This window comes from Terrapene carolina, unplaced genomic scaffold (genome assembly GCF_002925995.2).
Source record: "Terrapene carolina triunguis isolate 2854851 unplaced genomic scaffold, T_m_triunguis-2.0 Scaffold26, whole genome shotgun sequence".
Classification (NCBI taxonomy): domain Eukaryota; kingdom Metazoa; phylum Chordata; order Testudines; family Emydidae; genus Terrapene; species Terrapene triunguis.
Window position 1 is genome coordinate 1,390,906 of NW_020664377.1, and position 25,836 is coordinate 1,416,741.

Genomic DNA, 25,836 nt, shown 5'->3' on the forward strand with positions numbered 1-25,836 from the left:
AAGTAACTGCTAAATGACAATATTGACATACCTATGCCATACTAAAATACATTGGGACATCTGTAAAGTGAATGACAGCATAGAGATTTGTTATGTTATTGCAGTTTTTAATGGCATGAGAGTTCTACATGTTTGCTAAGCATAATTTAAGGGGAAAGTTTAATTTGTGGCCTACTGGATAGAGCACTGGAGTGGGACTCAGCAGACCTAGGCTCTAATCCTGTCTCTACCATTAATCTGCTGGGTGATCTTGGGCAAACCACTTCACCGCTCTCCCACCTCAATTTCCCCAACTGTAAAATGGGGATAAGGATGCTGACCTTTTTGTAAAGTGCTTTGAGATCTACTTATAAAAAACACTATATAAGAGCTAGATATTATTAAAAAAGTGATCTTGCTGATAATAAATTAAGGTGATAATACATGCATGAAGTACTTACTGGTGTGAGTACTGATGTAGAGCGGAACTTCTAGCCTACTCTCTTTCCTTAGGGTTACACTCAACTCTATACAAAGAATTTCCAGTGTAGTTGGTGGAGTCTGTACTTTCTACTTTAATTGTTCTATTCAAATAAAGCATGTGTGTGTTTACTGTCACACTAAGGAAACAAATCACAAAGGGACTTGGGGGGAGGGGATTGAAAAAAAGCAAGGATTTTATTATACAATTTTTTTTTAAAGTAGCAATGCTTACATGACACAGAATTGGCATATATACTTTCTGTCAAAACTGGGTATTTACATTCCACTTTTTAAGAATATGTAATTTTTAAAGGGACTAGCAATGTAAACATCTTTCCTCTCCAAGTTTCAGATTCTTAAACTCTACCCTACACTTTAACAGGTCTTTTAGTTTGCACCTAGACAATAAATTTAGTTTAATTTAGCTTCCGGTCTTTAATTTTAGCAGGTCTCCTCTCTGCATGCAAATCAATATGGCAATTACCATCTAAAAGCTCGCCCAGCCCCAGGTCAATGTAAATTGATCATTGTCCGCCTTCTACAAAATAACACCGGGAGTCTGTGGTGCATAATGAGATTATACTGGAAACTGTCTTTCAGATCACAAATTATATTTTATGCTGTCAGGGTCTTCTCCAAGCGCACTTCCTTGCATGCCTAATCACAGGGCACCAAATCTATTAATGTATAAAGGTAAATTTCATACAGAAAAATAGCACCAAAATAACCCCTACAGCATATACATATACGGGGGGGGGAGTAATGCAAAAATCTTAACTTGTCCCACTGGTGAAAGCTATATAGGAAAATCTTAATACTAGCTGAAGGTTGTTTTGTTGTGCGGCAAAAAGAAAAAATAGAAGCGCCTCCTACAAATTAACAGAACTTCTCTAAGAGAACTGTTTTCTGTGAGCTGGTGGCCTTCTTGCTTTCTGTCCCTAACTAGTCAACTCATCCATTAAAAGGTGCTACACATGACAGAGAAACCCTTGTGAAACATTCATTAACTTCTGCTCGAAAGATCGTTCAGGCTTCTAGCTAAAGGTTCAAGTCCTGACAGCCGAACAGGTCTGAGGGAAAAGGTCGATTCAGAGTAATACTCCCTATCAGCCTCTTCGGTGAAAGGACACAAGGATTACATATAGCCAGTGCTGCTCACGGACAAGGGAACTCCCCCTATCTGCAGATGAGGCCTCCTCTGCCTCTCATTATACACACACAGCGAGAGCTTTTCGACGTAGTTAAATGGGGTTAGTCTGGCTCGCTGGAAGGAATCTACTTGATCTCTAAGTGGTTAGATTACTGCAAAAAGCAAGAAGCATAACATTCATCCTAGCTACCATTTATTTTTAAACATCAGTTTAAGGAGGAAGTATTAAGCCTGCTGTTCCTACCCTATGCACTGCTGTTTAAAGGCCCACACTAAAATGTGCTATAGATGTAGACGTAAGAGACAGTATCACATGTCATCCGTGTAATGAAGTGTATTGCACTATCCAAGTCCTACGAACAGATAGCTGAGTGGCCTTTTGTGTACATCAGCCGACATTAAAAGGCCTGAGTAAAATAGGAATTAACTCCCTTGTCAATGGAATTACAGTATTTTACACCCCCACTACCAGGATCAAGATGAGGCCTCTAGACTGAATTAGTCCTTTAACCACTCCATTTTCAAAGTTGTAAGGTTCTTTGGGGGGAGGGGGAGAGTCACAGATTGTCATTCCTGTAATTCAGACTTTTATGTCCTATTGTTCAATTTTTTAATGGTGGCCTTACATTTTTTATGTCCACAAATTAAGAACCAATGGGATTTAAACCTTGTGTATTGTTTTTCAATCCTAGGACTAACCAAAATTCTCCATCAGTGATTCTACTGAATCCTCTAAATACTAGCTTAGAATGGCTATGAACCGTCCTGATTTTTTAAAGCCCCTGTTTATGAAGAAAGTGAACTGTTTTGGGCAGGGCTGTTATGAAATTAGCTAAATCGCAAGGCGTCTATAGATAAGGATCGCATCCTGGTACTGAAGGATAGGGACTCAGTGCCTATTGCACTCTAGCCTGTCCACCAGCCTAGTATAGACCCCAGACATATATTAATAACCACTCACACCGCAGTTTGGGCCCTCAGTTCTCCTACCTTAAGTACTTCTTTAACATTAGAATAACCTCAAAATAGGTCTGTGTGGTTTACTACGAGGTTATTTCAGTTCAGTCTCCAGATTCTTGGCTTGGTTTTCATGGGCTCTTTCTTTTTTTTTGGGGGGGGGGGGGAGAAGAGGGAAAATCTGTAGGGTCTATTGGTACTCGTCTCTATGAGCTATGCAACCAATCTACCATTTCCGGTGTTGCTTCTATCTAATTAGAGATGTATTTAGATGGGAAGTGTAAATAAACGCTGAGCTGCCTGCTGCCCTGGCTCTGCGCTGACTCCTCGGGAATATTTCCAATAAGGCTGGAGCGCCCGGAGCCAGGGCTCAGACAAAGAGGAATGAGGATGGTCTGCGCTGCAGGCAAATCCAACACAAACCAGCTTTTATCTACGGCTCTGGAGCCTTAACTCCTTTTAATCTGCACCGCATAGGCTTACACAACACGGTCGCCTGTATTCCACTGACAAGGTCTTATTACAAAAGGAAAACCCATACGCCACTCAAAGTAACCTAAAGAGGAACGGAAGCCTTAGTCCCTGTTTGCCTTTTCGGGCCACGAGGTATGACCCTCCCTGTGAAGTCCGCTGTGCTTCAAAACAACCGGAGGTAGGTTTGTCTGCCTTTCAGTGTATACATTAAACAAACCGAGGGCAGCCCGGTGCTATAAAACAAAGTCGACTCCCTCCCCACCCCCAGGTCATTAGGGCTTCGGGGTGGGAGGGGAGAAGTTGATCCGATCTGAAAAGCTCTCGCGGAAACTCGCTTTCCTTTCGGTATTCGCCCGGAGTGGTTGTGAATCTCCGCTGTGGGTTTTCCATCGTGACCCGGGGGAGGGAGGCGGAGGGAAGAGATGGGGAAACACTAACTGCGTGCTCCGCTCGCTCGCTCGCGGGGCCCCTTGCACGCCAGGCTCAGCCTGTGTGCGCCTCTCTGTGTTTGTCTGGCCCCGCACCAATCTGACACGGGGTTAACGCGCTCCTCGGAGTTTCTAAACAGAGGAAACTTCTGGGAACGAAATAATCTGGCACTCGCCTCGTAAACTCTCTTCCTGTTGTGGGAAACAGCTCTTAAAATGCAATTAGATGCATGGGGGTAAACCCACGATCCACAGCGCTGCTCCCTTTCCCTCCGGGCTCATTCCAATCGCTTCTCCGGTTCTTTTAACCACACCAGCCATCTAGATTTTCCTCATCTTTAAGGGTTAACAAAAAATATCGCGGTGACCTTTTCCTCTCGGTTTCCCCCACTCTCCCTTTCAGGCTCCGGTTCTTGAGCTCGCAGGGAGCCTGAACGGCTGTCTAGACCGATCTATCACAGACGGACAAACAATACCAGGAGAAGCCCTTTCCCGGTCCCTCAGCCTCCGCCACTCACCTTAGAAATGGCGAAGGAAATAAAGAAACAGTGTCCGCAACATAATCCTTCACTGTACATGTGTAGCCTTCAAAACAGCCCACCTTCATGCCTGACAAATAGGATTTTGTCTGCTCTTTTAGCGTTTGCTACGACACACACTTTTTCTATTCCACGATCATAATACTTAGCTCAAAGTGCCAGGGCCTTCCCCGCCCTTCGAGAGAGATAGGGTCAGCGTGGAAGCAGAAGAACAGCCCGCTCCGCTTGTGAACAAACCTATTAACCTGAAAACTTAAATGTTTCTTAATCACGCCCTTTCACACCCATCCAAGTCAACCGAAGTGCTGCTCTGTCTCTAGCTCTCCCTAGGAGATGCGTATTCAAGAGGGACGGTATTAGAGGTGGAGGTCCAATCCTGCAAAAATCTGGGGAATAGCTAATGAGCTGTGCAACTCATTGATCCAGAGCATACTTCCTAATTAACTCTCAGTCACCTATTTGTGACAGCAATTCAAAGAGCTGAACTGGAGATAAACCGCAACCCCTGCCTGAAAAAAAAAATAACCCCCCTCCCATCCCCCCAACACACTCGCCTTCCTAATCCCCTAAAAGCAGTTAAGGTGCCCGTTGTCTTGTCTTCCTCTCACAAAAACCGACGGCTTCCACTTAAAAACTGAAAGGGAAATTAATCCGCGTACACCTATGCAATTGCACCGAATCCTAGACAAATATATAAGCACCGACGTCTCAGTGAAGAAGCTACATTAATGGACTCGCGTGACAGAAGCAGCCAGACACGATTCTCCAAGGTTAACAGAATGTAAATGTTCTGCGATATGGAGTAAAAATGCAATTCTGTTGGCAACGCTGAATTAAACACCTAGTAACAATTGATTTCGGTGGCTGGTGTCTGTTTCCAACGCCACGGCAAGAAATACTCAAGACTGCACTTAACACCACCTTAGGGGGAGGTTTCCTTTTTATCTTTGTTCCCAGATCGTACTAGTAGGGTCGGCTACGCAGCCCTTTGCCAATCCCCACTTTATAGGGAGCGATGACCTCTTCACCACGGAAAAGTTCATAAAGCCTTGAAACAACCAGGCTCTGCTCCCAGATTGTAGGCGAGCTAGGCTCTTTTCGTTTTTAATAAAAAACACCAATGCAAAGCTGCAGGCTCCGCGGAGCAGATGAAAGCAATGAGCAGACTTTCTGCAAAAGATTCATTAGAAGAAATTAATGCTGCAACAAGCTCTGAGGCGAGACCATTAAACACAATCCCACAGTTCGTCAGTGTTACACCAGTCACTGGTCCCCCCGCCCCCCGCAACCTCGAATCCTACACACATCGCAGAAAGAAGAAAGAGAGAAAAAAAGAGGAACGTGAAACCTTCGCAAATATCGCCCCCGGACTCGCTTCACGAACATCAAATACATGCCCCATATGCTGCGCAGACCAGCCTCGGAGTTGGCGAGGGCTTGCAGAAAATAGACCTCTGTGTCCTTCCCCGATCGGCCTTTGATAGCAAGTTCCTATCCTCCCTCTAGTTCTCTTTCCACAAAAAACTAGCTTTAAAATGAATAAACTTCTACATCAGACTGGACCCCACACCAGCAATGATCTTTGAACGGGTAACCACGGTGACTGGCTCCCTCTCCCCCCCCCCCCGCGGCCCCCAGCTTCAAAGAACAAAACCCCTTTGCATTCGCAAATCAACTAGAAAACCTCACGCAGCTGCAGCTCCTTTAAAAATAGTGTTAAAAGTCCACCCTTTACCTGGCTCTGGAACAAACAGCGCCCGAAAGCCCCAGCCTCTTCCCCATGAATGTGGCTAGTCTCGCTTGGGCTTCTCCACCAGATGCACTGGCGTGGAGGGGAAGCCGAACGCGAGGCCACAGAATACGTGCCCTCCCTCTCCCCTGATTTAAAAGTGCCCCCCACCCCCTTCCCCCGGGAGCCAAGCCGTGGCGGCTGCCAGAGGTGGGGCTTTCACAGCCCTTTCCAGAGCGGAAAGCGAGACACGACGGGAACCCCCCACCTCCTCTTTCCTGCTGGGGAGCAGACAGAGCGCGACCGGCAGCTTCCCCTTCGCTTACCCCACCCTGCCTCCCTGGGGGCATCTCTACAGGCCAACAGCCGACAAACTTCCACTCCGCGGCACCCACGCCCGCGAGGCGCGCCCCAGGAGGCCCCATCGCCCGCTGCCTGCCACCCCCTCGCCCCGCTCGGCTCGCTGCCCCTTTCATCGCTTTTGGCCCTGCCACAAAGCGAGCCCTCGCCCCACGTCCTCCAGGGGAGCGCCAGGGCGGGCCGGGCCGCTCCCCAGAGCCCAGCCGCCCGCGGGCCGGGGGAAGGGACTCCGCGCAGCACCGAGGTTTCGAGCAGCACTGACCTTGCGCTCCGGCTGGGAGAGCAGCAGCGCCGAGTGCGGCCGCCTGGGTCCCGGGGCTGTAGTCCCCTCCTCTCCCCGGAAGGGAAGCTCAGGCTGGGTGGATGCAAAAAGTTTGCTGCTCCCCTCCCCCTCTCGGGGCGTGTGTCCGTGCTGCGGCGCTGGGCTGGCGGCGCTCCGTGCCGCGCGGGGGGCAGCAAAGGCTGGCGGGGCAGGTGGCCGCGGCGAGGGCTGCGCGGGCTCCGTAGCCCGCGAGGCTCACTCGGGCTGCGGGCGCTGGGCTAGCAGCGCCATGTTGCTGGCCGCTCCGGGCTGAGTGTCCCCTGCCGGCGCCGGCTGCCCTCCTACATCGCGCTCCCGCCGCGGGGCCGGCGTCTCCAGTGGCCTGGCCGCGGCTTTGTGTGTGTGGCTGGGGATTTAATCCCCCTCCGCCGGGAAAGCCGCTCTTCCTCCCCTTGCCGCTGGGAGCCCGGGCTCCGTGTGCTGCACGCCGCGCTCCCCTCACATCCCCCCCTTCCTCCTCCTCCTGCTCCAGCCGCCGCCTCCCCCCCGCGGGCGGGCGCTGAGCTCAGGGAGCTGCCGCCAGCAGCAGCAGCGCCGCCACCGCGCTCTCCCGGAGCAAGTTACCCCCCGCCCGCGTTTCCCTTCCGAGGCTTTTCTCGTCCCTTAATTGATTCTCTCCCTGCCCCCGGCCGGCCGCTCCCCCTTCCCGCCCCTGCGGGCTGGCACTCGGCCCCCTCCCCCCGCCCCAAAGCTGAGGGCGTCCCGGGGAGACTCCGCGCCCTCCTCAGCCAGCAGCGGCTGAGAGGAAAGTGTCTCCCCCGCCCGCGCCGCTGCTCCCCTCGCTCGCTACCCAGAAGGCCAGTGGAGAACCGCAATTACCATAAAGCTCCGCTCACTCCGCTCCGCCAAGCTGTCAAAGCCCGGCAGCGGCAGCAGCTCGCTCAGCCAGACAGCGCGCCGGGTGCCGCTCAGCCCCAGCACGGTGCCGCCGGGGAGCGCCCGGCCGGCTCCGGCCCAGCTCCACGCGCGCCTCCCCGGCTCGGCCCCGCTCCCGCGCGTGGCGTGGGCTCTCGGGCCCCCTTTCCGCGACTCCCTCCGCCGCACACCTTTTAGCCTCGCTCCCAGCCTCCTCTCTCCCCGCAGCGCTCGTCACTGCTCCTCGCCGTGTCTGAGCAGCCCCAGGCTCGCCGGCCTCCCGCTGCTCCCGACACGGAGCCTCTCGCAGCAGCCCCCTTCCCGAGTGGCAGTGTTGGGGGAGGGGTAGCTCTTTATTCCCTGCTCCCACTTGCCGGTCTTACTCCGAATCGCCTGCTCTTGCTCAGGTGAGGGGACGCCCAGCGCCCCCAGGTGAAGCGCTCTTTTTCTTCAGCCGCCCCAGCCCCACTCGCAGCACCCCTTCCCCAACCAGAGTGCCTCTTTGTTCCCTCCCGCTCGCTCTCCTTGGCACTCCCGAAATACTGTTTCCTGATCAAGCCCGCCGCTGCCCCATCAGCCTCTTCATTCTCAGTCCCAGCCCCCCCGGCCCCCCAAGGCTTTCCCGGCCCTCCCCCGCTTCTCCTTCACAAGTGTTTTCCCCACCTCCCCCCGCGCCACAACACAGTCACTCTTTAAATTCTCATTCACAATCGTCCTCGAGTGGAAGATTGCCTGTATCCCCCCGCTCCGAAACACACTTTCCACTTCGCTCCCCCCCACTTCCCGTACTGCGTCCATCGCCCTTCAGCCCTTTTCCCAAAAATGTCTTTCTCCACATCGCAACGCTCAGCTTCTCCTTCTCATCAACACATACCCCTCCACTGGACTGCTCTACTTATCCCCACAGTTCCCTTCTTCTCCCGTTTCTCAACGGCTCGCTTTCGGTGTGGAAATGCCACCCTGATTATCAATCTTTTGCCGGATCCAAGTCTGAGACTCCTTAACACATTTTCATAGCGTGTGAATTGTTTGGAAATAGTGCGGTGGGGTGGCGCGTGAAGAACGCAGTTCTCCTTCCGGGATTTTCTACTGCCGATTTAAGATTTTTGCACGGGTTTTGGAGCCCTTCAATCGCTGGGCTGGTGGTTATCTACTGCAGCTATTTACTTTGGCAGCGCAGCTTTTGGCTCAGGCAGCTCAGCTGGTAAATTTCATGTTCGTAACGCCCGACTTGACAGATACTCAGACATTTATTTGGTTGCTCTGCGTTAGCGGTATAGTTATATAAAGGGCTAGGTAATTTTTCATAGCGTTAGTAGAAGAGAGACTACAGCATAACCCCATTTAAGGATGCTTAAGGGGAAATCCTGCTCGCTTTACTCACACAAGTAATCTTTGGAGCCCGATACCGGTCCCATAGAAGTGACTTGGAGTCTTGCCATTGCATCTAATGGAAGCAGGATCGGGCCTTTATTAGTACTGTTCTTTGTTAATTCTTTCCAGATAGAGCATGGTTAACAGGCAATTTAGCCTATTGTATTTTTCATCTCTACGTGGAGGATTCAGTGTGAGAAATTTCATAACGTGTTTACCTTAGTACTTTTACATACCTTTAACCTTGATTTTAAAAGGTGCCTATTCAATACGGGCACAAAGGTATTGGTTCATAAAGGTTTATTTTGTAATGATAGGAGTGACTTATCTTTAAAGGTGGAAAAACAGAAGTTCCTAAAGAAGACTGGACTAAAAAAAACAAATGAAGTTATGAATCTTAGTTACCAACAGTGTTTTACCAGTCAGATACAAAATAAAAAAGTTCTGACAATAGAGTTGGTATTCTGTGAGATTTTATTCATACTATTTTAGCTTTCGGTATGTATCTATTTAAAAATATCGTCCCTCTCAAAGCAGAAGTGAAATATCAACTGTTTGAAACCCGAAACTCTAGACACACAACTGAATTGCCTTGCCCTGGAGCCTCTAAAAACAGCTGATGCAAATGAAATGGGATTTTTAAGCAGTAGGTAGCTACCTAGGCTTAAGGAAACAGTGGCAAGTGCCTTACAAATATACTGAGCATCTGAGATGTTTTCCGCTGTGATGATACTAAGAGTTCACATTCAAACACTGAAAAAAGTTTCTATATTTTATTCCAGGTTTATGGGGTTTACATCTGAAAACTATCCCACAGGTTTTTTTTAATCTCTGATAACAAGCAGAAGGACACCTGGCCCATTACCTTGTAACGCTATTTTTTTTAGAAAGACGTTTTAGGGCTAGACATTAAAAGTTATTAGACTGAACACACGTGGTTACAGACACAGAGCTGGAGGAAAGGCCTCTGGTATTTTTGTTCCCCTGAGGAAACAACTAATTAAATTGCTTTTTTTTTTACTTGAAAAGTAGAACTATAGGTTCCCCTCTCCTTGTGGGTAAAGTCTGCTATTGGACTGAGTTAATTCTCTGTCAAAAAATATTTTCTTTCTTTACATTTCCTGATTCACAGTGTATATAAAATCTACATGTTGTAATGAAACAGTTACCCCGGCCCTTAGTTTATAAAGGGCCCTGTTTCACATGTATTTTTAGAACTATTCCGTTCAAATTATCTTGAGAAAAGACCAAACTGATCACTCTTATTTTTTAAAATTACTTTCTTTAACTTTGTTCGTTGTTCAGAGGAACAGAAACGTGTTTGTTCTTCTGTCTGCTTTATTGTTGTTTTTTCACGTCCCAAGGCTTTGCAATTGGAGAGTGGCAGATGTGATCCACACTTCCCTGTGAAGCCATTGGAGCTGCAGTTCAATCCCTCAACCGGGTTGGCTCGGTTCTTCTGAACACACAGGGCTGCATTTCCTTCAAACCGATGAAGGCAACGCCTCGGTACGTTCGGAGCATAGTGTTGCCTGCAGACTATCAGGCCGCCTTCCCCCTCCCACAAGCCCTTAAGGGAGCTGACCTGGAGGTCAGGCCGCTGTACACTGCATTCAGTGAAGGGAGGATTTCAATGAAAGCTTAGAGAGAGCGCCGCCGTACACAAACGCTGGGGTCCTTGCGCTGATGTTTTTATAAAGTATGGTGAGAATACGTTCACAAACACAACTGTTCCAATAACGTGAAGCACTTAACAACCTCGTAAAGACAAATCCTTTGTTAACGGTAGAATGGGACTTCTAACATGAGGCCTGGAAAAGGGGGTTATTTCACTCCCTCTTTAATTTACCTGCCATTCCATGGTTCACAATAGTACAAATAATACCTTATTCTGAAATCTAGAAGGTGACGGGTTAAATCCCATACCAGCACTCAAACAAAATCGTATGGCAAGTGCACTAGACTGGGACTTTAATCTCTGTGTGCCTCAGTTCTCCATCTGCAAAATGGTAATAATAATACTTCCCCACCTTACTGAGGTATTGAGAGGATACATTAAATAATGCATGTGTGGTGCTCAGAAACTATGATGATTAGTGCCATGAAAAAGCCTACAAATAACAGATCACTATCCTGAGCTTTGAATTGTCCTGCCAGTGTGTGTCTTAAACCAAACCTTTATCCTTGCAAATTGTAAGTCTGTTTTTAATGGAAGTGGAGAAATCTGAATCATAAAGCAAGACAACCTTCAGTCGGCCTTATGCAGGGTCAGTACAGTAGTTCTTTCAGGCCTGACACAATGCCAGCATATTGTTACAAAATCCTACAAACTCCCATTGAAATCAGAGGGAGTTTGCATATTACAACTACTATAATTGTATTTTGTAGCACAGGGCAATTCTGTTCATAGTAGATCAATTTTTAGTTCCTTATGGCTAGCATCTGAGATTGTTTCCAAAGGGAAGTGACAAAAATGTTGCTTCACACCCTTCCCCCACCCAATAAAACAGTATTGATGTTTTTGATATCTCCCAGCTATGTTTTAAACCATCTTAACTAACAACAAAAGATTCACTTTTATAATTTTTGTTAAGGGTTTAGGTCTGATTACTTGGAACCTCACAGTTAAAAATCCTGAATAATAGCTATTATAATGGAAACGTCTATGCCTTGTACAGATCAGCATAATTCAATAACCAAATAGGAAAAAATATGTTTAGGTTTTGTCAAAGTTGTGACACTCATCCACAACAGAGAGAAAATTTAAAGTTGAGGCTGTTTTTCTATCCTTAATTTATAATATTAAGGAAACAAACCCAGCAAAAGAGTTAAGGATAGTATGTCAGCCTTGTTTGTCTGTTTCCTGGCTGGTTTTGGTACATGGCACAAACCACAAAAAAATGTAACAACTATTTTAATAATTCCCACCTTCCTGAAATACTCTGTAGTCACCAGACTAGTACATCTAACCCTCCATTCTCTCTACTTAGGCAGTTTTATGTATCATGTACCTGATCAGCTCCTTGAATAGGTAAATTACATAAAAATATGTGCTTCCTGGACAAAGAAGACTGTCCCTTCGAGTTTTTCTTTTAGGAAGCATATTGGAAAAACCATGATTAATATCTCCGAAACAAAACCATATATAGCGAGTGAACAGTAGCCACCTCTTGAACTTAAATACTTCAGCCATTTTGATTGTTTGCTTGGTTCAAAACACTAGAAATAGTTAGGGAAGGCACTGCTGAGCAAGGAGTAGCTTTTTCTGCTGGCACACTGGAGAGCAGAGTTGTGTTATCAGACTCTGCCTGTCACTTCTGGGGTGCCGGAGAAGCAGCACCATGCCCATCCCGAGGGGGGGGGGGGAGTTCGCCTCCCAGTGCTCTGACAACCAATCAAGGAGCGATGTTGACAGGTTCTGAAAGGACTACTGTCTGAAATCCTGTCCCGTTTTCCTAGCAGGAAGATGCAGCTGCGAAGCAGGGCCCTGCAGGGGAGGGGGCTGAGAATTCTTAAAGGGAATAAAAAATAGAATACACTATTTTGGTTTTGCAGCCCTTTTTATACTCTAGTTCGCAACGCAATGATCTAAATATTGGTAGCATACACGGACTGTACATGGAGACACTGAAACTACTACGGAGAGAATCTGAGCTCTAAACAGAGCAGTTCAATCTCTGTGCGCCCTAATCGCTTGCTAAAATTCGTGTTTAAATTAAAGCCCTTTGCGTCTCAAGTCTGAGTCTGCAGCTAATTTTTGCAGTTGATTTATAAACCCTCCATGATGGGGTTTTATACTAGAAACACTGATCAGACCCTTCAGTATGTACCAGGCATCTCTGTAATGCGCAATACACAGCGCCTGGAATCCCAGCCATTAGCGGCCTGCATGTGACACAGACAAACGAGCAAATATCCACCAAGCTCCAGAGTTTAAATATCATACAATGGAAGGGGGAAACGCCATTATTTGAAAGCGTGTTTTTGCAGACACTAGCTTGTATGTTAATCATTTGATACAATCGGTGAATCACCTCCAGCTACCTTTTTTTAAAAGGGGTGCGGGAGGAAAGTCATGAGATAATCCTGTTTCTGAACAGCCAGTACAATTCTGCTATTGGTTTCATAAACGGTGAGTTTATTCCATCTATTTTAGAGGTGACTCTAAATTCACACTTTAGAATTAAACGTGAAAACGACTGAATGTATTGAGGCCTCCAGAGTCAGTCGAATGCACCAATGAATCGTCCTTGTGGGCTGACTGGTATTAATAGTGGCTGGATTTTCAGTTCAGCTGAAAGCCCAGCAGCAGCAGCGGTTTTCCTAACTTGGATGCACACGTATGAGATGGAAATGTGCAGCCTTAAAGCACGGTGGGGGGAAAGCATACGAGGGTTTCTGTGTTTGTACAGAGAACAACATCTCCAAATTTGTAAACAGACTTATTTTCATGGAAGACACCGAGAGATTCCTTAGTCCTGTACTTAACACTTCGCAGTGTTTTTAGCAATTAAGGCAAGAGGGGGGCGGGTACAAAGATAAACCACTTTTTTCGCCCAGCAAGTGTGAAAGATAAGATAACAGTAAGCTGGGGCAAAACGTCCGCTTACAACCTCCTCCCTCCCCCCCCCCAGCGATTTTGATCTGTCACCTCTTATCTCAAAAATGTTCATTTCCAAAGCAGCTTCAAAAAGCCAAAGGGAAATAAAAGTATTTTCAGTTTAAAAAAGGCATTCACAACCAAGTTCCCTTCCACTGGTTTCTATAACTAAAACAAAGCAGTAGCTCAGTCAGTAAAGGTTTTCTTCTAAATGTGTCTGTTGGAAGCCAGAATTATTCACGTAATTGATTAAATTAAATAAAACTAGGAATAATTAAGATTTCCTGTGCATCCGAGCTCTTGTTCTCACTCACTACACTGAGCTACTAGCCAGGCTTTTATTTTCGAAGTTAAGGAACTTGTCTTTGTTTTACTAACCACTCACTGAGTTGAAACTAAACAGGTAGCTCTATTTGGGAGGGTCACATAACAGTGTCAACATATGGTGATTGTTAATACAAAATAAGAGCCTCTACTGACTTTTTACAGGCCTTTTTAGAGTTAAAAACGGGGGAAATGCCATAGGACTGGCTGCAGATTGAACTAGTGCAGAAGTGGATTTAAAAAAAAAGTTCACAAAAGAGAGGGCTTTCTCAGATTTATACATCTAGTTAAGTTCTACAATTTCACCCCATTGTATATACTATCTGCTTCTCATTGGAGCTAATACAAGGTGGCTTCTTCCCATTCCCTGTTGTAGGCACATCCCCAGACACCGCGGTCTGGAACAGAAGTAGAAGGATATGCAGCCCCTTTCTCCAGCCCGACAGGCCCAGACACACAATTTATCCAATGTAACTTCTGGAGACATTCAGCACCTCTGAACTCGGCAGACAGTGAGGAAAGAAGCAGGACATACAGCCCCCAGACACACAGGCATACGACCACCAGCATGGAATATGAAGTGACACTCCTCAGAGCAACCCCCATTCCCTCTTTCCACCAGGACAGAAGCGGGACATGTTTATCCCTTCACTCATCCCCTAGCACCAGACTTTTAATCCAGGAACACACACACACTGCACATCGAGCGCCAGGCATCTCCTCCACCTCCTCCCCTTCCCACACATGCTGAGAACAGGGCCCAGGCATGAAGACACCCTCTCCCATCACTCCAAGAAGCCAAGGCCACAGGGCCTGGTCCTGCTGAGTCTCAGCCTTCAGCAGCCCTTCTTCACTTCTCTCCCTCCAGTCCTGCCCCCCAGGGTGCAGCCCCCAATTCGCTGGCTCAGTCTAGACAGACGGCGCAGCCCTCCGCAATAACATACCCTCCCCCCACCCCATCCCTTCCTGGTTGGGAGCGCACACACGGAAGCACACCGAGCCCGGCCGGCTTAGCAGCCGCGCCGAAGCAGTTGCTGAGGGCGCAGAGCTGATCTCCATGCGGGGAGAGGGGAGTTCCCCGAGGCCAGGCGCGGCCCCAGTCTCCTCCTTCTCAGAAACCCGCCGCAGTTATTTTCACGTAGCTAGTGGGTCAGCAGCTGATGACAAAAAACCACCTCGCTAAGCCCTAGCCCTAGGCGATTAGTCATCCCCAGAGTTCCCCTAAGTCACAGCAACTTGGCAAGCCCCCAAGCCCAGCCGTTAGCAGGGTCTGTGTCTCCTGGCTCCCCAGGCACCCTCAGCTACTGAGTCTGGGGCGACTGCGACAGAGGAGGAGGGGGGGGCTATACAGGGGAGCAGGAGTGGGTGTTGGGCTCCTTCCCAGGCGATTCTCGCTCTCAAATGATTGCGAAGCGTTTTATCTTCACAGTCACATCAGCAGCTAACGAAGCTCGGCGGCTGCAACCCACACGACTCTTGTTCCCTGCATTTATCCTTCAATAAAAGCCGATTCCTTTATTAGAAACAGGAGACTTGTCTCCAACCCGCCCCTATCAAATCCCAACTGGCAAGACGCAGCCGACACCTCTCCCCCCCCCCCCCCCCCCCCCCCCCCCACCATCTCTCTCACACACAGCCCCTGGCCAGGGGCAGCCCACACTCCCCATCAACTCCTCAACCTGGGTCAGCCCAAACTCCCCCCATCAGGGCTAGCCACCCTCCCCCATCAAATCCCCCCCACCAGGGCCAGCCAACCCTCCCCCCATCAAGTCCCCCCCACCAGGGCCAGCCAAATCCTCCCTCCCCCCACCAAATCCCCCCTCACCAAGGGCAGTGGCTGCCCCCATCTAATCCCCCCCTCGCCAGACACAACCCACACGACTTTCGTTCCCTGCATTTATCCTTCAATAAAAGTCCTTTCCTTTATTAGAAACAAGGAACTGTCTCTCCCACAGCCTATCAAATACCCCTCGGCAGGCGCAATCAACACCCCCACACCACATCCCCCCTCACCACCAGGCGCAGCCCTCCCCTCCAAAAAATTCCCCAGCATGAGCGGCAACCGTCCCCCTTCACCAAGCGCAGCCAACACCTCCCTCCCCGTTCTCTCTGGCTCTCAAATCCCCCATCACTAAGCGCAGCCAACCCCCCCCCCCCCCCCCCCCCGCTCAGCCAACCACCCATCAAATCCCCCTCACCAGGCTCAGCCCCCCCGCCTTTAAATTCCCCACCCACCCCCAGGCAGCAGCAGGTCTGCGAGGCGGCCGCGCGCTTGGCTTGTGTGTGACTAGTAGGAGCCAGAGCTGCCGCTGCCTGACCAGGCTGCGCGAGGCTTCCCCGGGCGAGCCAGTGTTCAGGGTGCCCGCGAGCTGCCTGCCCCTCCTCCCGCGCCCCGGGGAGGCCGGGCTGCCGCGCCTGGCTCCAGTGGAGGCAGGTGATTCTGCCAAGCACAATGAGGGGTTTGAGCGCTGGATAATAAAGCGCTATTCAGGGGGCTGTGGGCAGCGGTGCCCGGCCGCGCTGCCGGCTCAGGGGCGGTAGCTCTCGCCCAGAGAGACCCACCCACCCAGTGTCGGGCCCCAGAGGCGGAGAACTCGCAGCGCACCCCACCCTCGCCCCGCGGGGGAGGAGGCTGCAAAGGGCTGGCAGCAGCCGGCGCGGGGCCCTGGTTCCCCCTCCCCTAGGAGGGAGCGTAAAGCTCTAGGGTTGCAACGCCGGCTCCTCCTTTCCCTGCTGCCGGGCGGGAGGGGATCGCCCAGCTGCTTCCCCGCGATAAGGTGCAGGGTGTGAAAAGCGAGAAGAATCAGGGGCCTTGGCTCTCCGCCCCCGCTGTCGGAAGCGGTGACCGCGCAGCCCACCCCTGGGTGCGGCAGGGCCAGGGCTCGCCTCCGGTGCCAGCTGTGCAGAGCAGGGGGCGCGGAGCTCCCGCTCTAGGGGCGAGTGCCCACGCAGCAGCGCTGTTACAGGCAGGGAGGTCGGGGCCCGCGAGCCCCCAGCTGCCCCCCCTCCGGGGCCTGGCTGGCCGCACCGAGGCTGGGGCAGGCGTTGTTTTGCGATGTGGCTTTGCAGCCCGAGGCTGAGCGCCGGGATCACGCGGAGGGAGGGGGGAGCGAGCTGCGGGCTGTGTGGGCGCGGGGCTGGGAGGGCGGCTCCGCCTGGCTGCCTGCTAATCGCACGTTTTCCGCTGCTAAAAAGAAACCGAGAGACACCGTGGCCGAGCCGAGCGCTGTCTGTGCCAGGAAAAGATGGCGCTGTCTCCCCTCCCCCCCCTTCGCTCGCTCGGCTTCCTCTTCCTCCCCGCCAGGCCAGCTGAGCCGGGCAGGTTTCCGAGCCCCCTTGTTCGGCCGGACCCCATTAGCCTCCCAGCCGTGCGGCGCGGCCCGGTCTGTCCCAGCCGGTATTGGCGGGTCCCCTTTTCTCTGCAGGGTTCGCCTTTGTCTGGCGCGCTGCTCTCTGGCCCGGGAGGCAGTTTGGGGGGGGGGGGAGAGACTCTCCCAACAGCTTCCTCCCCCCTCCTCCTATTTCTTTCCTCTCCCCACGGGCAATAGGGAGGGGGCCGGACCTCGCAGCCGGAACCTTTGGCGGGGGATCTGGCTGGGTTTGAGACACAACGTGACCTCGCTGGGCTCCAGCTGGCTCGCAGTGGGCTGCTGCTGCCCTGGGCTTTGTATGTGACGGGGCTCCCCCTCCTCCTGTCTCCATGGTCTCCCAACACCTTTACTGACAGGGAAAAGAAGTGCTGTGCGTGGGTGCGCGCCTGCGGGGAGTGGGCAGGAGGTGCGTCGCGCTGGTGGCCTGCTATTGCAAGAGGCACGCCAGGCTCGGAGGAGTTTTACCTGCCCGGAGTTGTTTTATGGGGCTGCACACAATAAGGCGGCCCTGGCGCTTTGCATTTGCCCCTGTTAAACCTGCTCTGCTGGGGGAACTCGCGGAAGGAGCGTGTCACCCTCCAGGGCAGACAGACTCGCTGATCTAACAGTTCTGGGATCTCTCTCCCCCTGTACGACACCCTCAGAGTTGCCCAAGTGCTAACTTTTTTTTTTAATCTGCAAATTAAATTCAGCGTTGCTCTCTCCCAGTCCTGTTCTGTTAATTGCACATGGCATTGGGGCGCCGCTCGCCAGGGATGCATGAAGGCCTCAGAGATTAGTTGCAGGCTCGTTCCAGCCCTTCCTAATCGGACTTTTCTTAAAACAGCCCTGAGTTGTGACTGATTTTCAAGGCGTTTTCACGGATAATATCTGCTCTAGGGACGTAGTGTTTTGAGTTAGCCGCTTGCCCAAGCTTATAGCTACGAACTATGTAGGGAGAGGTCAGGTCTGCAGGGGCTTTGTGTGCCTGCAAATCTATTTGTGTAATGATGATTTGCATTAAAGGAGCACATACCCCTCTCCCCCCATGTAAAATGCACAATCGGTGCTGATGTTTCTAGGCAGAGGCTTTATACCACAGTGTGATTTCACTGAAGGTGTCTACAGTATTTTGCCTTCTGTATAGGAAGAGAAATAAGACACCTTTATCAATGATTTCTGGCGCCATTATCATAGCTAATTCCGTGTTTTATCGTCGTTTAAATCTGGATAGCATGTGATTTCTTTCACATCCTCTATTCCGACCAAAGATTTTTTATTTTTATTTTTGTGCGTGGTCAGTTGTGACTTGTAAAATTAGCCTGTCTAAATCGGCGGCAGCGAAAGGGTTTGCATGTGGCCTTTTCAAATTTTTCCTTTAACCGAAGCCTACTTCATCTATCTGGTGATCAAGAAATGGTGTGTGGAGTGACTGAACCTAATAACTTGTCCACTTGTTCATTTCAGGGACGTTGATTTCTGGTTCCAAGGCACTCTTAGCAATGGCTACAGTTGCGGGGCATTTTACAGATGGCCTGTAGCCTAGATAAATATAAGCGAGAATGTGAATGTTATTAGCCACATAAATAAATAAATCATTAACTTATGCACAATGTTATTTTAGCATAATTTCCAAAGAGAAATTATACCCAAGTTGCAGAAGGAAAAGCAGCACTGGGGATACTTTGTCCTGTGTGTTGGGTTTTTACTTCCTCCATTTTAAATTTTGCCAAGAGCCTGACTGTCAAACTCAGTTGTTAAACGAAGGGAAATTCTACATCGTCTAATAATGCGCGGGTTAGAAAAATCTCGAGACTTTTCACTAACCTGGTCTCTCATTCAAGATTGAACATTAACAAATCTCGACCCCCTGGGGCACACCCGGAGGCCTTGCCTTTCAGACCTTTGTCTGCTTTTGGCAAGGCAGACACCAAGCACTTTCCTCCTTAAATGCAGTTGGGCTAATACGATTACAGCAGGGCTAGTTTTAGATAATTTTTTAGATTAAAAATCATGCGGGTTGACCCTCGGAGCCATATTACTGAACCGATACACTTACAGGCGCAAGTGCCTTGTCTGTTGACTCAGTTAAATGTTCAAAATCCCATTTGCATTTGATTCTCGGCATATCATAAAGGTTTGATCAAACTCTCTGCGCCTAAGGAAACAGTGGCAGTAAACAGGCAGAAGTTTGCACTGCTAAGCAAGCACAGGGTAGGCAGGTTTTGCCTGTAAAGTGGAAGGGGAAAGAGTCGCCCAAACCTTCACTTAACTACGATCCACCCTGTTCAAAAGTCTCCAGAGAGCTGCAGTAAAACCATGATTTGGGAGGACTACCAAGCCGATCTCACTTTGATATTCGTCGCCACGGGGGTTCCTCAACTGATTTGTAATCAGGAAAATGGGAGCTGCTCTCATGCTCACCATAATAAACGGCGAACGCATTTCTGCGGGCTCCCAGAGTAAATATTGCATAGAAAACAGACTGTGTTGGAAAGCAGAAATCTTCCACTTCTTAGCACTTAGCAACCGAGGGAAGCGTTGTACGCTCTCCCTTGAGCCAGGCTCGATGTGATTTACTTTCTGGTTGTGAGGCAGATATTCACTTGTCAGTTCAAGGGTAGGACAGAAACGGTGCAAGCGGAGTTTTCTGGACAGAAATCTTATTTACAAGGCTCTGCTCTATCCCCAAAAGCCACTCTCCAGCATCTTTGTTCTGCGCGCAGCTGCCTTTAGTTTCACCGTTCTACCCTTCTCCCCTGCGGTTCACTCCCTCCTCAGACGGGTTCGGGGGGCTGGGGTGGGGTTGATTATAAATGACAGGGGAAATGACAAGAGCTGAAGCTACAGCGAGCAAACAGAAACGGGCTCTGCTCTCTGAGGGCCCAACCCCGTTTATAGCCATGGCAGTTTTGCCTGTGTCATGAAAGCAGGATGGAGCTCTACACGCAGACTGGATTTCCCAAGCAAGGATAAACACATTTAAATCACCTGGCCTGACTATTCGGTGCCAGGTTTATATTTGTGTTACAGGGCTGCTTCTAAAAAAAAAAAAAAATTCTATACAAGTGTGTAATGACCTATCAAATATCTGTTGTGGGGTGATGAAACTAAGGTAGGCACTACCCTTATTCATAAAACGATCCTCAAAGACCAGTTATGGGACAGTTCAATTTAGGAGATTGTTACAGAAGAAATTAAAGAAAGCGGCAGTATGACGCTGACGCAGCAGAGAACCTTGGGTGAAGTATTTCTCTGTACTAATGCGAACCTGCTATTTAAGCCATGTATACAAGTCTTCGTGTGATTGTGTCAGCAAAGTGGTTGGTGAGGACTGGGAGGCTCTGAGCACTGGCTAGGAGGAGAGTATGTAAGCAATGTGTTTGCTACGTGACGCATATGTCACATAGTAAGAGCACAGAGTAATCCACAGAAGTATCAAATGGATAGTGACAGCCAAGAGGAGTGGGGGTGCTCCAATGTCCTTTCAGCACCTGTAGTCTTCGCTGGCTTGGCAGAGATGTGTCTTGCAGCGGGGTGGTGTATAGCTAGCTCTACCTCTGTGGCAGGAGGCTCTGACTGGCATTTGTCTCAGTCTTTGCTGAAAAGGGAGGACTCAGTTGGCAGCACAGAGATGACACACTCAGACTTCTAGACTTCTGTCGAGTATTTCTAGAAACACGGAGCCTTAACGAATCGACTCTTTGGAGCCCCCCTTGTTGAACCCTGAAACTAAAGGTTCTCGCCTACTTCTTACACCACTGAGTTCTGAGAGAAACGTTTGACTAATTCTATTGTGCCCCACGGGGCGACTCTTGGGGGAAATGATGTGCCTTGTTTAAACTGCATTTGTTGCCGCATAAACACTAGATGATCCTGACTACCCCGCCCTCTGCTATCAGCAGCTAATTCAAACTATGTGCATTTAACCTGGAGCCTTTTTCCCGAGCACCCTGATTATGGTTTGGCATTCCAAGTCATTAGCAACAAATGGAGCTGGTTCTTCAACAAGGCAATGGCCCTCAATGATCTAGCCACCCTGCATTTTCTGGGGCCCTGACGCTATGCCCTGCAGAAGGCTTGCAGTTCTTCCAGTCAGGCCTGGAGTGCTTGGGGGGTAGGAACAGCTAGCTAAGGTAGTCTATTTTTAATTCCTTTTGTCCGATGAGGTCAAAGTTATTTTTATAGCCACATCTCCGGATCTCCCTCTCTGGCTTCCAAGGAGGTCTTAGACCAAGTAAGTAAACATACACCACTAGCCCTAGATGTTAAGTCCAGTTGAAGGCCTATGTCATGCCCAGGTTCTTAAGCAGCAGGCTTGTCTTATTATTCTCCAAAATCCTGCAATTATGCAAATGTTCGGGATGTTTTCCCCTTTGATGTGAACTTCCTCAAAATTATCCCTTCTCATTACGGAGCATGAAAATGCCTCTTGGACATGTAAAATGAACTACAGAGCTCCTTTCATCCTCTTGTGTTGTGTTCCTAACAATAGTCTCTCAAGCCCTGCACTCTTAAATTCTTTGAAATTGAATTAAATAAGCTTCCACAAGACTTCTCTGCCATGACTATGTTAGGGGCCACTCTGTGCAACCGCTGGATGTTTTGTTTGGGGAAGGACTGAAGGATCGTGTCCTGACCTAGGTCATTGACTTGGATGTAAATTTTACTTCCTGCTTACTCCTCCAGTTCCCAAAGGGTGTGGATTCTCGCATTGTTATTCTGAGAGCAGCATAGATTTATGGTAGTATGTTATGACAAGTTGATCTGTGTTCTCAAATTATGTACAACTAATGGGTTTACGCCCCTATCCAGCTAGGAATTCACATTTGCTTGTGCTGTTTTCTATCACCGTTGACCTCCCTATCTCTCCCATGTGCAGTGAGTGTAAGTTGATACCCTCTTATCTACTAAGAGAAGCTCATGAACAAGTCACTAGAGAGCATGAAGCTGACCAGAAGTTGGTGGTCAGTCATATTAATTTTATCCAAAGTGGACAATTTGCTTCGTCTGCCTGCCTGGTGAATTTGCAAGGCTTCCCTGACATCATTCCCTTCTTCGCTGTTTGCACATGAAACACTCCAGTGTGTGTTTAAGACATCAAATAACAGCTCAGTCTCTGAGACACTTTTAACTCAGTGTTTTGTTGCACCAATTACCATCTCTTGTTCCATTTTTGATGAGGAAGATTAACAAGGCACTGAATGTACCTTATATTTAGTATCTCCACAGAACAACAGGTATGATTTACAAGACCCGGGAGAGCCATAGCAGGTTTTCTTCATATAAGGGACTAGAAACCAAGCTGTGTCTTGAAAACTTACCTCCTTCCTCCCCCTTGAGAAAAATATTGTGGTTTAGTAAAGACAATTGGCTGGAGGTATTTTTATGAAACCTCATAATGGTTAATAGCTTAAATAATCTCAAGCATATCTAGGTGTCTCTCTAAACCCCCTTACCCTTTCCCTGCCATTCATTCAGACAAGCTACAGGGCTCTTTAGGCTAAATACCAGTCCTGTTAGAGAATGGATTTCTATCTTTAAAACAGGTCAAATTGCCTTTTGCCTTTTTCTGCTTCATTGTGATGTATAAAGAAGGGCTGAAAGGAGATTTTAAGGGGCAAAGGGGTGGCACTCAGGAGTGTTGGCTGCTTATTTATTTATTTATTTTCATTAGCATTTCAGCTCTTACGTAACCTGTAATATTATGGCAGTTAGAGAACTAGTGAAATTGTGGCATCACAAGACAAAGCTGCTCAACTGGAAGTGGTTTTTGTCAGACTGTTTTAGAATTCTTTGTCTTGTTTGTTAACCACTATTTAACTCCATTGCCCAATGAATGTTTGAAAGAGGAGTCTATTTTAAACAGATATAACACCCTTGCCTATTTACAATTAAGATCTGAGTGTTCAGAATACACATCTTTGAGACCTTTGGGAATATCAGGGATTAAGAGACTTGAAATAGCTGATTCACAGATATTAAGGAAAGGACCATTATGATCATCTACTCTGACCTACTGCATAACACAGGCCAGTGAATTTCACCCAGTCATCAGACCCATAACTTCTGCCTGAACTTTTAGGAAAGCATCCAAGCTAGATTTAAAGACTTTAAGCACCAGAGAATCTACCATATCCTTAGGTAAATTGTTCCTCGTTGTTAAAAATGTGCCTCTTATTTCTAGTCTGAATTCATATCATCAGTATATAACCAGTTTATCTAATTATGCCTTTCTCTGGTAGAGTAAAGACCTCTCTAGTATCAGAAATCTCCACCTCTAGATACTGGTAAATACCATATCAAATCAGCTCATATCCTTCTCTTGGGTAAACTAAATAGATTGAGCTTCTTTAGTTTGTCACCCTAAAACAGGTTTTCCAGACCCCAAATCATTTTTGTAGCTCTCTTCTGAACCCATACTAATTTCTCAGCATCCATTTTAACATGCAGACACCAGAACTGGACACAGTATTCCAGTAATGGTCTCATTAATGCTGGAAACAGGAACCAAGGCACCGCCTATATCTACTCAATATTCCCCTGTTTACACACCCAAAAATAGTGTTAGTCTCTTAGCCACGCTATCACACTAGGAGTTAATGTTCATTTGTTTTCCAGCATGGCCTCTAAAGTCCTTTTCAGAGTCATTGCTTTCCAAAATACAGTTCCTCCATGCTGGAACTGTAACCTACATTCTTTGTCCCTTGATATATAGCATTGTATTTGGCTGTATTAAAACATGTAGTTCAAAGTGAGTTCAGTTTACCAAATAATCCAGATCGCTGTGTAGAACAGACCCATCCTTACAATAATTTATCACTCTGACAATTTTTGTATTATCTGCAAACTTTGCCAGCAATTATTTTATATTTCCTTTCTGATATTACTAAGGTTTTAAAAAAACAGAAAACAAAGAAACAGAAAAAAAGCTTTGTTTTGAGAAATAAAGTAAAGACATCATTCAGGCCTTCTTTCTCCAGGATAAAGAAGCAAATGAGTCCAAATCAATGTTTAAAATCCTTCACAGACCACCTTTAATAGTTGTTCTCTGCACTATAGACTCTATTAAAAACACTGACTTTGTTTAGAAGTCACCCATCTGCATGCAGGATATTGTTTTCAGCATATTGGGCATCCGTTGATCAAACTAAGGAGCATTTGTTTTGCGAGGTAGGCATTATTTTACATTGGTTGACCACCATAAACTTTCACAGTGGCTGCAGAAGTCTTACAGACAGAGTGAAGTGCTTTTTCCTCAAAACTAGCTACTTAAAGGGCTTTCAGATTAGTGCTAACCCATGAGATCCGTTAATCTATTGAAGCACAAAGAAGCCACTGCAGAACTCCTGCATTTTCTGCCTTTCCTCATCAGTAACACCTGAATCCAGCTGTAACTGTAAATTATAAACATGAGAAAAGAGGTGATAGTTGACATTACTCAACAAACTCTCGTTATGTTCATCCTTTTTATATTCTAGGTCATCTTCTGGAGCTAAGGGTGACCCTATCTAGGGGCTCAACTTGCCTGTCTAAGTATGTGAGAATATCAGTCAAAGGTTCCCGGAGGATAGATGTCTTAACTTCACAGCACCTACTCCCCTCTTTATTCTCAAGCTACACCTGCAGTTTAACTCAAAGACAGCTGAACAGGTCACCTCAATGGATGCCAAAAGATTAGATTCACCTACATAAAATAAATTATGATTTAACTCCAGCTACCTCTTATTATTTGTATATCAGTATTTCCTAGCCACTCTATCAGAGATCAAGGCCACATTGTGCTAGGCACTGTACAAACATACATTGAGATAGTCTCTGCCCTGAAGAGCTTTCTTATAAATTACCTGTCCTGAGTCTCATAAACAGGCTTCCCCTCTGCCCTCCTCCAAATGTTGCTTCTTTAGCATACACAGCTTGGACATACATTAATATTTATATTACCCTTTCTACCAAATATGATGGAGACTAAGTTTTGTTCTAGATTGGTTCTTTATATCTTTTTAGAAAAAGTACCCATTCAGGGAATGAGCATACACTCTTATATCATGGTCATACACCATCCTAGAGAGATGATTACAATCAATACCAAGCTCATTGGCCTAGGAATTGCAATCTAGACCAATCATTCATATATTCACAATGGACCAATAATACATATATACTATGTCAGAGGTCATAGTACAAATTGGAGACTTTGGCCAGATCAGCTGGTGTGGTGTGGCTGCACCACTCACATGGTCTGCTGGTAAAGCTGGTTTAGCTGGCCCAGGAAAGCTCACCCTACATAAGGGTGATCATCCAGCAGCATATAACTAGGGTCTCCTCTGTAACTCATCTTCCCTGCTGCTTGTGTAGCGGTGTAAATGGGATGTGGCTACAGGAAAGGGGACATGGCACTGATATACCTGCATTATGCAAATCCCCAGATGCATCTTTGCCCCCATGTGACCTTTAAAACCTGGTGTAAAGTAGAGGAGCCTCAGGCTGCTGTAACACAGCACAGGGGGATCGTCCAGCACAGAGCAGCACCAGGATCAGGGCAGTGCAAATGTGAGGTTTAAGCCACCTTTTTGTACACACACCTTGTATATGCTCTGTGCAGCATAACTGCCCCAGATGTTCTGGTCCCTTATATTTGCGCATGTAGGGGAAATTACTTTTGCAGTGACACATGGTACAGCTTTCAGCTCCTAATAGCAGCAATCATTCATTTGTATATTCAGATACCTGCAGTTCATGATGACTGAGATCATACAGGTTTGGCCTGTCTACATACAGCCCAAACTTTCCTAGCTAAGAGAAAGCTTTGTCTATAGATATATTTGTCTATCCTGATCATGGACATCCTCTCACACAGTTGTTATCACTGCCCTCTAAAAGACTGTTATGCAGACCTCACATTCAAAGCA

General features: G+C 47.8%; 1 protein-coding gene across 7 annotated transcripts in view; it reads right to left on the bottom strand.

Annotated features, from left to right (window-relative positions):
* The window catches only part of LOC112106443 (BCL-6 corepressor), a 123,553-nt gene that overhangs the window by 68,649 nt on the left and 29,068 nt on the right, over window positions 1–25,836 (bottom strand). For 6 of the 7 annotated variants that reach the window (XM_024199678.2, XM_024199674.2, XM_024199679.2 and 3 more), the window contains exon 1: window positions 6,362–6,829. The exons of the other annotated variant lie outside the window; for it this stretch is intronic. The gene's annotated coding sequence lies outside the window, so the exon portion shown is untranslated. Of the gene's footprint in view, window positions 1–6,361; window positions 6,830–25,836 lie in introns of those variants that run through there. 7 annotated transcript variants of the gene reach the window in all.